The following is a 14,317-nucleotide window of genomic DNA, read 5'->3' on the forward strand; positions in this document are numbered from 1 at the left end:
ACATTGAATCTTGAGAATCCCTGCAGAAGCTGGTGACCCCGTGATATCTATTTCAGAGGCTAATGTCAAAATATTCTTCCTGGACACCTGGCGTCATAATGGCATCTGTGGCATAGAGGACTGTTATGAGCAAGGGCAGTTAATATCATTTGAGCAGCTTAAAAATAAATATGGTTTACCAAACAGGATGTTCCACTGCTATCTCCAAATAAAATATTTTCTGAGGGACAAACTAGGTCTCTCTATGGCCCTGCCAGAGAGCAGTGACACGGAGACCTTGATTTGAAGGGGGAATACATGGAAGTTTATTTTAGCAATGTATTTCTTACTTCAGGCGGGGGTTGGGGGGGCCTAAACCAGGCTTCAAAGTCAAGGCAGAGGTGGGACTCGGACTTAGGAATGATGATTGATGGGCAGTGTTGGTCGGACCTGTGTCGGATTAGCACAATGGCAATCATTAGCGTGCAGTACAGTCTGGTGCAGAATAACTCTTCACCAGCTACTCCTGACGCTGCAAAAATTGAACAAATTAAAATCAGAAGTCTCAGACCAATCCTTCAGATGTGGCATTGCCACAAGAACTTTAGTGCATGCAACCCGTTCATGTATCAAGATGAGGCCCTTTTAGGTGGACCTGGGTGAAGCCATGGGGAAAATCATAGGCAAAGAATTCCCACAGAATCCAGGGTTGTTCCTGTTGGGAAATATAATAGGCACAAGACTTCCAATGAAGCTGTCCAAATTTCAAATCCAATTTGTAATGGTCGCATTGGCAGTGGCCAGAAAGTGCACAGCAGCTACCTGGAAGTCCTACTCCAGCTTGAACTTTGCTCGCTGGAATGCAAGAATGCAGACCTGTGTTCCCCTGGAGAAGATCACATAATCTTAGGAAAAAGTACAGTACCTTCCTTAGGATTTGGAAACCGTACCTAATTTCATAGGTGCATAGTTATAGGGTGTACTATCCTGTCTTGAGGCCTAGCCCCATCCCATCCCAATCCAGGAAAAAAAGAATAAAGCCCATGGATAGGATATTGGCTGGGTCGCGGGCCATTGGGGTGTAACAAGTCGACATGTCCCTGATTATATTTTCAACCTTTGTTGTGAGCGTCAGTTGTTACGTGGTCTTTTTTTGTGTGATGATGAGGAAGTTGTGTAAACTGTAGGTCGAGCTAGGGGCTAGTATAAGTGTACTTAGGTCAGGCTTTGCAGCATGGTGGTGAGACAGCTGAAAGAATAAATCAGCAAAAGGCAGCCACGAATTGAACAAGATGTGCCTGAAAGCAGTGAAGGTCGCGGCAGCATCTGGAAGAAGAACAGAGCATTTGTTCATGTGTATGTGCACCCTGGTAGTGATAGGCTGTGGTCTTTTATGATTGGTGTAATATTATGCAGTATGTGTACTAACTTAGAGATACTTTGGATATGCGACGAGTTAACTATTGGGTAGTGATAAGCTGTGGTCTTTTATGATTGGTGTAACATTATATATTATACATTATAGTTCGAGAACCCAATTAAACTTACCTAGGCCATGTCCACAGGTGATTTGCGACCAGGTATGGTCTGACCTAGGAGGGGAGGCAGGCCCCTCCAGCCCGGGTAAGAAACCTGCATAGGAGAAGGCCACTCCGATATAAAACCTACGACCCAAGGACCTCGCTGCCACGTCCCAGCTTGCTTGGCCATGGCACACGAACCATGGGTGTAAAGGGTGGGGCCAGTACTGCGCACACTGCACTCCATCTAAAAGCTCATTTGCGCAGGCCCGAGGACAGGTCCACGTCCTCCCCCTCAAAAGATGCTCACAAACTCAAGCTAGCGTGCTGGAACATCAGAATCATGCTAGACAAGGCTGATAGCCCCTGAACGTGGGTCTGCCCTCATCGCACATGAACTCCTCAGACTTGACATCGACATAGCCACTCTCAGTGAAGCCCGCCTTGCAGATGTAGGCAGCCTCCAAGAACGCGGCGCGGCTACACACTCTACTGGTCTGGCAAGCCTATGGATGAACGACGCCTATCTGGTGTAGGCTTCATGGTCAAGAACTCCATTGCCTCCAAACTCGAAAACCTCCCGACAGGCCACTTGGACTGGATCATGTCCATGCGACACACCCTTCAAAACAAGCGTCGCATCACCCTCATCAGTGTCTATGCTCCAACCCTCCAGGCGGAACCAGCAGAAAAGGACAAGTTCTACACTGATCTGCGCAACCTCATTCAACGCACCCCTACAGCCGACAAGGTTGTTATCCTTGGCAACTTCAACGCTCACGTTGGCAAAGACTCAGAAACCTGGCCAGGAATCCTGGGCAAGCATGGTGTCGGCAAGTGCAACGACAATGGGCGCCTCCTGTTGGAGCTCTGCGCAAAACGAACACCCTTTTTCAGCAGAGGGACAGCCTGAAGACTACCTGGATGCATCCCCGATCCAAACACTGGCACCTCCTGGACTACGTCCTGGTGCGAGAAAGAGACAAACGAGATGTGCTTGACACCAGGGTCATGCCCAGCGCGGAATGCCACACTGACCACCGGCTGGTTCGCTGCAAGCTCAACCTTCACTTCAAGCCAAAGTCCAGGAACAGTAAAGCCCCCAGAAAGAGGTTCAATGTTGGAAACTTGCAGTCAGATGAAGTGAGAGGAAACTTCCAGGCAAACCTCAAAGCAAAGCTCGAGGATGCAATCCGCCTTACGGACTCGTCCCCTGAAACCCTCTGGGATCAGCTGAAGACTGCCATACTGCAATCCACTGAAGAGGTACTGGGCTTCTCCTCCAGGAAAAACAAGGACAAGTTCGACGAACACAACCAGGAAATCCAGGAGCTGCTGGCAAAGAAGCGAGCTGCCCACCAGGCTCACCTTGCAAAGCGCAAACTCTGGGAGATCCAAAATGATTGGTGGACTAGCCTCGCCAAATGAACCCAGCTCAATGAGGACATTGGCGACTTCAGGGGTTTTTACGAGGCTCTAAAGGCTGTGTACGGCCCCTCACCCCAAGTCCAAAGCCTGCTGCGCAGCTCAGACGGCAAAGTCCTCCTCAGCGACAAGATCTCCATCCTCAACCGATGGTCAGAACACTTCCAATCTCTTTTCAGTGCCAACCACTCAGTCCAAGAATCCGCCCTACTCCAGCTCCCTCAACAGCCCTTAAGGCTAGAGCTGGATGAGGTCCTCACTCAGGAAGAGACATATAAGGCAATTGAACAACTGAAAAGTAGCAAAGCAGCAGGTATGGATGGAATCCCCCCCCAGTGGTCTGGAAGGCTGGCAGCAAAACTCTGCATGTCAAACTGCATGAGTTTTTCAAGCTCTGCTGGGACCTTGGTGATGCCTCAGGACCTTCGTGATGCCATCATCATCACCCTGTACAAAAACAAAGGCGAGAAATCAGACTGCTCAAACTACAGGGGAATCACGCTGCTCTCTATTGCAAGCAAAATCTTCGCTTGGATTCTCCTAAATAGAATAATACCTAGTGTCGCCGAAAATGTTCTCCCAGAATCACAGTGCGGCTTTCGCGCAAACAGAGGAACTACTGACATGCTCTTTGCCCTCAGACAGCTCCAAGAAAAGTGCAGAGAACAAAACAAAGGACTCTACATCACCTTTGTTGATCTCACCAAAGCCTTCGACACCGTGAGTAGGAAAGGACTTTGGCAAATTCTAGAGCGACTCGGATGCCTCCCAAAGTTCCTCAACATGATTATCCAACTGCACGAAAACCAACAAGATCGGGTCAGATACAGCAATGAGCTCTCTGAACCCTTCTCCATTAACAATGGCATGAAGCAAGGCTGCGTTCTCGCACCAACCCTCTTTTCAATCTTCTTCAGCATGATGCTGAAACAAGCCATGAAAGACCTCAACAATGAAGATGCTGTTTACATCCGGTACCGCACGGATGGCAGTCTCTTCAATCTGAGGCGCCTGCAAGCTCACACCAAAACACAAGAGCAACTTGTCCGTGAACTACTATTTGCAGACGATGCCGCTTTAGTTGCCCATTCAGAGCTAGCTCTTCAGCGCTTGACGTCCTGTTTTGTGGAAACTGCCAAAATGTTTGGCCTGGAAGTCAGCCTGAAGAAAACTGAGGTCCTCCATCAGCCAGCTCCCCACCATGACTACCAGTCCCCCCACATCTCCATCAGGCACACAAAACTCAAAATGGTCAACCAGTTTACCTATCTCGGCTGCACCATTTCATCGGATACAAGGATCGACAACGAGATAGACAACAGACTTGCCAAGGCAAATAGCGCCTTTGGAAGACTACACAAAAGAGTCTGGAAAAACAACCAACTGAAAAACCTCACAAAGATTAAGGTATACAGAGCCGTGGTCATACCCACACTCCTGTTTGGCTCAGAATCATGGGTCCTTTACCGGCATCACCTACGGCTCCTAGAACGCTTCCACCAGCGTTGTCTCCACTCCATCCTTAACATTCATTAGAGCGACTTCATCTCCAACATCGAAGTACTCGAGATGGCAGAGGCCGACAGCATCGAATCCACGCTGCTGAAGATCAAACTGCGCTGGGTAGGTCACGTCTCCAGAATGGAGGACCATCGCCTTCCCAAGATCGTGTTATATGGCGAGCTCTCCACTGGCCACCGAGACAGAGGTGCACCAAAGAAGAGGTACAAGGACTGCCTAAAGAAAGCTCTTGGTGCCTGCCACATTGACCACCGTCAGTGGGCTGATATCGCCTCAAACCGTGCATCTTGGCGCCTCACAGTTCGGCGGGCAGCAACCTCCTTTGAAGAAGACCGCAGAGATCACCTCACTGTCAAAAGACAAAGGAGGAAAAACCCAACACCCAACCAATTTTCCCTTGCAATCGCTGCAACCGTGTCTGCCTGTCCTGCATCGGACTTGTCAGCCACAAACGAGCCTGCAGCTGACGTGGACTTTACCCCTCCATAAATCTTCGTCCGCGAAGCCAAGCCAAAGAGAGAACATTATACACTATGCTATGGATCAGGATAAAAGAGAATGTATTGTAGCTGTTCTGGGTGGGTGGGGGGAACAACTTTTGTCACTGACTCCTGAATGGGATTTCAATAGTAGCGGTGAGTAAAAGTGACCAGATCTGCAGAATAAAGAATGATCCACCATGACTGTAGTTGGAGTCAGTCATTTGGTGTGAGCACCCTGCAGACTCGGAATCCACAGTAATGGAGGGGTTGGAAAAACAGGGCTAAAACTTAATGGAGAAACTTGTACAGAAATGATGACTAAGTTTTGATGAAAATTGATCTCTGTTTGAGTTTGAAACCTAATAAATAAAATATTCAAAAGAGGGTGAACACTTGCAGGTCGTCAGGCCCTGATGGCGCACCAGGCAGGGTACTGAAAATCTGTGCCACCCAACTAGCCAGGAAGTTCACTGAAATGTTCAATATCTTTCAGTTGTAGTCAGAGGTTCCAACCTGCTTCAAAAGGGCATCAATCAAGAAAAGCAGCGTGAGCTGCCTCAATGTCCATCACCCAGTAGAATTTTATTTCAATTAAATAAAATGCTTTGAGAGTTTGGTCATGGCCAGAATTAATGTGTATCTCAGCAAAGACCTGGGCCCACTGAAACTTGCATACCATCACAGCAGATGCAATCTCACTGGCTCTCCACTCAGCCCTGGATCATCTGGACAACAGCAAATCCTTCATCAGGCTGCTTTTCATGGATTCTAGCTCCGCTTTCAACACCATCATCCCCTTGGTACTGGTCAGAAAGTTTCAAATGCTGGGCCTCTGTACTTCCCTCAGTAACTGCAGCCTCGACTTCTTCATCAGATCACCACAGTTCATTCGGATCGGCAACAACATCTCCTCTGCACTGATAATCAACACGTGCACTTCTCAAGGATATGTGCTTGGCCCACTGCTCTGCTCTCTCTTCACCCATGACGTGTGGCTAGGCAAGTTCAAACGCCATTTACAAATTTTTCAATGTCACCACGGTGTCAGTAGAATCACTGACAGCAAAGAAGTGTTCAAGAGTGAGACAGATCAGCTCATTGACTGGTGTCAACAACCTTGTACTCAGTACAACTAAGAAATTGATTGTGAACCAGAAAGGGGAAGTCAGGAGAACATAAACTCATCCTCATTGAGGGGTCAGCAGTAAAGAGGGTAAGAAAACTGCAAATTCCTGGGTGGCAACATCTCTGAAGACCTATCTTAGGGCCATCGTATCGATGCAATGATGAAAAAGGAGTTGGAAGAGATTTGCTGTGTCCCCAAAGAATCTTGCAAAATTCCACAGGAGAGCATTCTGATTAGTTGGGTCACTGTCTAGTATGGAGGTATCAATGCACAGGACAAGAACAGGTGACCTAGGGTTGTAAACTTGGTCAAAGCCATCATGGGCATTAGTCTTCACTCTATTAAGGTCATCTTTAAGAGAAGGTGCCTCAAGAAAACAGCTTTCTCACTGCCCAGGCCATACCCTTTTCTCCCTGTTCCCATAAGGAATGAGGTCCAGGAGTCTGAAGACATATTCTAATGTTTCAAAAACAGCTTCTCCTCCGCCAACAGATTTCTGAACACACAATGAACCTATGGATACTACCTCACTTTTCCTTTCTAGTTGCACTAGTTATTTATTTTTGTTTTAAATCTTGTATTTACAGAAGTGCAATTTTGAGTAATTTTGCACCTTATTCTTCACATTACTGCTGCCACAAAACAACAGATTACATGTTCATGACAATAAACCTGATTCTGATTGGACTTTTGAAAATAAAAACAATTTAGTCTAGTAAAAGAGGTCTCCTAAACTTAGTTAATGTGCCCTAAATGTGACTCTGGACCCATGGGTATGGTCCATTCTGAACTGACTGTTTACTGTTGGGCTAATCAAGAATGGGCAATACATATGGATGTAAATGTATTCTTACTGTGAAAAAATATATTTAAAGCTGAATAGCTGAACACCTTTTTAGCCCCAGAAAGGGCCCTCCCACCCACCAATGAAAACCAAAATGAGCAGTAACCACTATTACATTAGTTGACTGATCATTTCTACAGGGTTATCAAATTTATGCAGCTCTTTGAAGGTACAGAAGCTGCTAGGTTCTGGCAATGGCAGGTGCTTCATTACTTTATTTTGACTTCATGTCTGTGCATAAACTAGATGCTCTGAGGCATGGATGCAATAGTAGGCATTCCCACTAGAATAAAGCAAGATGAATGAAAGAAGAAAACACAAAGGTCTGCAGATAGAGTGATTGAAGTGAAAACACAATGCTGGAGAAACTCAGCAGGTCCAACAGCAGACTTTATATAGCAAAGATAAAGACACATAATCAATGTTTCGGGCTTGAGCCCTTCATCGAGGTCTGAAAAAATGTCGCCAGGCATCTGAACAAAATGTGAGAGTGGTGGGTAAGGGGAGGATCACAGTCCTAAAGGCAGGAGGTAATAGGTGGGTAAGGGAAGGATGGCAGAGCAGCAAGAGGAATGGCTCTGAGTAGAGAGAGAAGTGGGGGGAGAGTTAAGGGAAAAAAGACACAGGGAAAGGAAAGGGAGGGAGAATTGAGAATAGGTTAGTAGAAACTGGAGAAGGTGGTTAATGCTGTCCATTTGGAAAGAGCCAAATTGTTCCTCCAATTTACAAGTGGTCTTGGTGGCCATGAACAGACATGGGAGTGGGATGTAGAATTGAAATGGGTGGCCACTGGGACATCCCTGACACAGATGCAAACAGAGAAAAAGTGCTCAGTGAAGTGATCTCCCAGTCTCCACTCAGTATCTCTGATGTAGAGAAGGCCACAAATAAAACACCAGATGCAGCAGATCATTATCGTGGACACACAAGTGAAGTTTCGCTTCACTTGAAAGGACTCTTTGGGGCCAAAATTGTGGTAAAGGTTGGAAAGGATGAGTGGACATATAATGGGATTGGAATTTGTCTTGTAGAATGCACCAAATATGAAGTAGAGTACTAATGTATCTGCGTTGAATATCATTTGCCAAATATGCTCCCATTGCCTTATGGAGATGAATTTCATATTCAGGTTCAGCATACATTCATTATTGTATCAGAGGAAAAGTTTATACATGTAGACTTCCAGATGTAACTATAAACCATACACCTTTCTTCTTATTCAACAAGAAGTTAAACGATAGTGACCATTTGAGAGGACCAATGATTATTGTCCCACATTCATCCTGGACACCTTGCTGGGACAATGCAGTTACCAACTTGGCAATCAAGGTTTTAGCAATTTTCCCATGCACCATGGAGAAAAACTGACCTTTTGATGATTTATCTATTCAGAATTTGATTCTAGTTTAAAAATTGGAAGCAATTACTTACCTTTAAACCTTTCAAGCCCTGCAAAAGTAAATCATAAATAACCATGTATACAGCATTCTGCACAACTCTAATTGTGAACCAAACAGCTCCAAACAGTCTACTACAATTCTTTTGGGAAAAAAAGCATGGAAGTAAAACAGTTAGATTGTGAAAATGCAGGTAGTGCTGTGACCACACAGCTCCAGTGAACTGAGTGCGACCTGATTCCTGGTGCTCTCTCTGTGGAGTCTGCACATTCTCCCGGCAAATGCATTGTTGCTCTTGTTTCATTTTTTACAGATAAAGCATGGTGGCAGGCCCATGAGCCCATGCCACCCAAACGCATGCATGCGTTCATATCGAGAAGAGGGAGGAATTGGGTCTTTTGAAGAACATTAAGGTAGATAAGTTCTTTGGGGGTGATAGGATCAATCCCAGATCATTCAGAAAGGCAAGAGAGTGGATAATGAGGCTTCTGCAGGAATCTTTGTATCTTGTATGGCCACAGGCAAGGCCCAGAGGACTGTAGAAAAGCCACAGATGTTCCTCTGTTGAAGAGCAATAGAGCTAGACCAGAAAATGATCAGGTTGTGGGTCTTACATAAGGGGTAGAGAATTTACTGAAGACAATAGGATCTCATCTTGTCTGGAAAAGAATAAATTTACATTTTTAATTAGGGTTAGTCAGCATAGTTTTGGGTGGAGGAAGGCCTTCCTGATATTTTTGAGGAAGCATCAAGGTGATTGACGTGTATATGTGGGTTTTTGTAAAGCTTTGTATAGGATGCCACATGGTAGGCTGACCCTGAAGATTAAGGCATCTGAGTTCCTTGGATTAAATTCAAAATTGGCTTAGCCATAGAAGACAGGGGATAAATGTGGAGAACGTGACAAGCAAGTTTGCAGATGACACAAAATTGGTGGAGTTGTGGATTGGGAAGAAGGCTATCAAAAAAATCTGCAGAATAGACACCAGTTGGAAATATGGGTAGATATGGACAAATGGATAATATGGACAATCTTGCTCAACTTTGTCATGGTGTCAATTTTGCCACTGATACATGCCATGACAGGTACATGGATGGGAGAGGTATGGTCCAGGTGAAGGTTACTGAAAGCAGGCAGAACAATAGTTCAGCACAGTCTACAAGGGCCCAACAGCCAGTTTTTGTGCTATGGACAAGGATAAGGTAGTGAAATTTGGAAGATTAAGCATAAAAGGAAAAGAAAAATCAGTAAATTCCAGGCCCCTTTCATGCATTGATAGGTGGAGGGATTTTGTGCTCCAGGTCCATAAGCTCCCATAGGTGTCAATACAAGTAGATAGGTTTGTAAGAAAGCATATGGGCTAGTCAGGCAGGGTATTGAATATAAAAGTTGGCAAGTCATGCTGGAGCTGTTTAAAACTTCGGTAAAGCTACATTTGGAGTTATGTGTGCAGTTGCAAGAAGGATGCAAAAGCTTTGGACAGGATGAAAAGGTTCACCAGGATGCCTAGATTGAAAAGAATGAGCCCCCCTCCCAATTCATTCATAACAATTTCCATTTGTGTCATGCCATTTCTTAAGAATGATGGTGAGACACCCAAAAGTTTTTAGTGTAAATTGGTCTGTAAGATGATGTAAACCAGCATAATTTTTTGAGTAAAGGAATGCTCAAGTTATTTTTTATATATATCACTAAACATTTGCTGGTGGACCCAGTGGCCCTGGAACATCCTGTAAAATAATTAATGATTTTATCAAATGGAGAAGAATGTAATAGTTCTGGTGATTTTTAAAAGCATTATTACAACAACTTCCTGGATATTCTTAGCCTGCACAGAGCTGAGAGTGGTTTATTACAACTTAGTTTTGCCTTACAGACATCCATTACACCAACTTCATCAAAACTGTGGTCCACTTAAAATAATGAATAAATCTGTCAGGGGAAAAAAGATCCTAACTGGGATCAAAGAATGCATGCACAGTGAATGCACACAGCAAATACTTGGCAGCATAAACTAAACAATAAATTCCAAATGAGTGAACAAGGTAAAATCAAGAAAAGCGGATATTCCAATCATGAAACATTGAGCTGCCAATCCTGCCCCTCATGAAACAAAGTTTCCCTAATGGCCACAATGTCATAATTTCACGTGACAATCCATGCTCTGAATTTGTCTGCCTTTCCTACCACATTCCTTGCTTTGAAATAGATTCACCAGAGAACATTTCCACCCCATGCAACCCTTTGATTTCTGACTTAACATGCTGTCTTAACATCATCTTTTCCCCCACACTCCACTCTCTGCTCTGACCCTCTGGTTCCCATCCCTTTGCAAATCTAGTTCAACCCCCTGGGCAGCACCAGCAAAATTTCCTGCAAGGAATAAAAAAGATGATCTATCTCTCCTCACAAGGAAACCTTCCATTCCAGACACCATCCTGTCCAGACATCCTTGAATCCTTCTTTGGTTCCCTCACTGCCCTATTCTGTGTGAGGAATGATTTTAGTGTTGTATACATTAGACAATGTACATAGGCACCAAAATTCTAATTTATGCAGCCAAACAGTTACTTTTTAAAAACAAAACAACTGAAAAACCATTTCAGTAATATACTGTATTCAATTAAACATGGGCATAAATATTAACGGTTACGTCTCAATCTGCTGGATCCCCAACGAGTCCCCCACTTTGTTACACCTCGCACCAGCAGCATCAGAATTCACAATTCAAAAGGGTTAAATTTTACCTCTAAATTTATTAATGACTATGAACAATATAGCATCTTAACCCAATGAATCCCACTATAAGTATTTTCTAACAAATATAGAGATATCATCTCTTCATAAACAGTGTGCATGTAAAATAATAAACCAGTCTGTGCCCAATATTCAAAAAGAGAAAAGTCCACTGTCCCAAAGTTCAGTCCATGGTTCATAACAAAATGTATGAATATTATTCAGTTACCCTGGTTGAAAAGAAGAGATTTTGCCATTGAGCAGACAATCCTCTGTGTGATTAGAACAGTCCATGATTTGTGTACTGTGAGGAGGTTCAAGGTCCTGAGAGCCATTGGGATGAAACTTTTGAATCTGAAGGTGCTGGTCTACAGGTTTTGTAAATTTGCAGAAGACAACAGTGGACAGTGAAGGAGGTTGTCCAAGGTGTTAACAGTATGAATCCACTGGGAAAATGATCAAAGGAATGGCAATGAATGTAACTCAGACCAGTGTGAAGTGATGCAGGATAGGAGATACACAGGAACTGGTGGGGATCTGGGGACCATGTGTGGCACCACATGCAGTTCACTAGAAGCATTGTCAGAGGTGAAGGTTAATAAGGCCTGTTTCAGCGTCTCTTCATTGGACATCATGTTCTTCTGTGTTGGATGTTCTGAGGGAATCCAAAATAGAAAAGGTCACAGCCACACCTTTGTAATGGTAAAAAGACTGATTTTTAATTAAGTTCTTTGTTCTCACATCTATAGAGATCCTGTAAAAACCTTTGTTTTGAGTGCTATTTAGGGAAGTCAACTCACACAGCAGGTTGGGCTATAATAAAATAAAAGTTCAATGATCATAATGTCGTTTGATTCAAGTTAATTATGGAAAATGATAAGCCTGGTCCACATGTTGGGATTGTAAGTTGGAGGAAGGTGAATTTTGTGGAAAGGAGAAAAGATTTTGGATAAGCTGTTTCCTGGCAAAGATGTTTTAAGTGAGTGGATGGCCTTCAAAGGCAAAATTTTGAGAGTGCAGTGTTTGCATGTTTCTGATAGGATTAAAAGACAAATTAGCAGGCATAAGGAACTTTTCAAGGGATATTGGCAATCTGGTTAAGAAGGTGTATAGCAAGTATAGGTAACAAGGAGCTACTGAGGTACTTGTAGAGTCCAGAAAATGCAAGAAAATACTCAAAAAGGAAATCAGGAAGGCAAAAGGAGAAATGAGGTTGTTTGGCAGACAATGTGAAGGTAAGCCCAAAGGGTTTCTACAAATATGTTATCAGTTAAAGGATAGTAATGTACAAAATCGGTCCCCGAGAGGATCTGAGTGGTCAACTATGTGTGGAGCCTCACGTAATGGTGGAGATCTTAAACTGTTTATTTTACATCAGTATTTACTCAGGTAACTGGCAGAGTGCATGAGGAAGGGAGGAAAACAAACAGTAATATCATGGAATAGAGGGAGATTAAGAAGGAGGAGGTGCTTGCTGCCTTACAGCAAACAAAGGTAGATAAATCCCCTGGGCCAGATATGATATTCCCTCCGACATTGAGGGGAATTATTGTAGAAATTACAGGGGTCCTGGCAGATATATTCAAAATGTCCTTAGCCACGTGTGAGGTGCCAGAAGATTGGAGGGTAGCTCGTGTTTTCCCATTATTAAAAAGAGGCACCTAATATAAACCAGGTCATTATGGGCCAGTGAACCTGATGTCATTAATGGGTAAATTATCGGAAGGAGTTCTGAAAGACAGGATATATAGATATTTTGACAGTTAAAAAGTAGAATGATAAAAACAGAATACCAAGTGAGGCTCTTATCAGATCACTTATCATTAACATTAACTAATGCAGTAATGGAAAATCAAAAAAATGTATACAGAAAAATTTGGCGAAACAAATCCGCCATCTACCAATAATAGCTTTTTGATATGGGACATCCTCAAAGCATACTTGAGGGGACAAATGATATCCTACACAAAAATATCTTAAGAGGAAACATATGGCAGAGATTAACAGTTTGGAGAAAGTTATTACAGAATTAGAAAAAAAGTATCAAAGAAACGAAGAAGAATACGGGCTACTGGAGATGAAAAGGCTAAGATACCATATATTACTAACATAAAGAAAGAAAAAGCTATATTAAAAACTAAACAAAAATATTTTGAACAAAGTGAACAGGCACATAAAGTCTTTTCTTGGCAAGTTAATGCAGAGAAGTTGTCAACAATAATAAACACTATGAAAACAGAAACAGATATTCAATCATATAACAAAAGGAAATTAATTATATTTTTAGACAAGATTACACAAAATTATACAAATCATAATTACTTGGAGACCAGAATAAAATGGAAGAATTTCTGTCGAATGTTTCCAAACCTAGAAAGGAGATAAAAGTTAGAACTAGACACTCCCTTTTGAAGAGATTAAAATGAAAAAGGCCTGGGTAACCTACAGGCTAATAAATCAGCAGGGGAGGATGGATTTTGCAGACAATTCAAAGAAATATTAATGCTCCTATTAATGGATGTTCTGGACCAAGCAGAAGAGACATGGACCCTCCTGGAATCATTCTCAAATCTTATTATTATAGTACTACCAACAAAAATAGGGATCTGTGGCACTTGCAGGAGCTGAAGGAAATCACTGCTGTCACACTGACAGTTTTTATTCAAATTCAGCCCACCCCTTTCAGGGCAGCATGAGCTCAGTCACCTGGAGCATTGTGATATCATAATCGCTGCCCAGAGTGCACACTGGAAGGGATGCTGGAGTCACAGAGAAACCTCTGATGATGTCAGTTCCCCATGGTTGCCCCGGCATGTGGCGATACAAGCAGGGCCAGTTCGCCATGAGGATGTGAGCTGTCACACAACTCCCCCCCAAAAAACTGGCTACACGTCCTGTCGCTTTGGCGGCTGGCCTTGGCGCTTGGGCGCGGCTGACTGCGCCGGCTGTGATAAGTCCAAATGCGGTCCACAGTAAACAGTTCTTACCTGCCCCCCCACATCTAAAGTAAAAGTCCCATTGGACTGCCGGAGAACCTTGTACAGCTCTTCATATGGGTGCTGCAGCGGGGCTCTCTGTGGACCTCTCTGGATGAACACAAATTGTGCCATATCCAGATCTTTTGGTTGATGGGATGGTCAGGTGCCGTGGTGTGATGGGGACGTTGGGGTTAGGTTGCCCAGTTGTTTACCTTCATTGTGTGTCGTCTCGGCCTCCGGGCCAAAGAATTCGGCTGGCAGGGAGAGTGCCGCGTTGTAAACCATTTCTGCTGATGAGGCTTGCAGGT

The 14,317-nt window shown here is 43.7% G+C and overlaps 1 long non-coding RNA gene across 1 annotated transcript; it reads right to left on the bottom strand.

Moving 5' to 3' along the window:
* Positions 1-10,809: 10,809 nt before the first annotated feature.
* Positions 10,810-13,661, bottom strand: LOC138752596 (uncharacterized). The gene is made up of 3 exons (XR_011350752.1): positions 13,478-13,661; positions 13,354-13,401; positions 10,810-11,686 (listed from the first exon to the last, which is right to left on the bottom strand). It is a non-coding gene; the product is annotated as an uncharacterized lncRNA (long non-coding RNA).
* Positions 13,662-14,317: the final 656 nt, after the last annotated feature.

This window comes from Narcine bancroftii, chromosome 2 (assembly GCF_036971445.1).
Source record: "Narcine bancroftii isolate sNarBan1 chromosome 2, sNarBan1.hap1, whole genome shotgun sequence".
Taxonomy (NCBI): Eukaryota; Metazoa; Chordata; class Chondrichthyes; order Torpediniformes; family Narcinidae; genus Narcine; species Narcine bancroftii.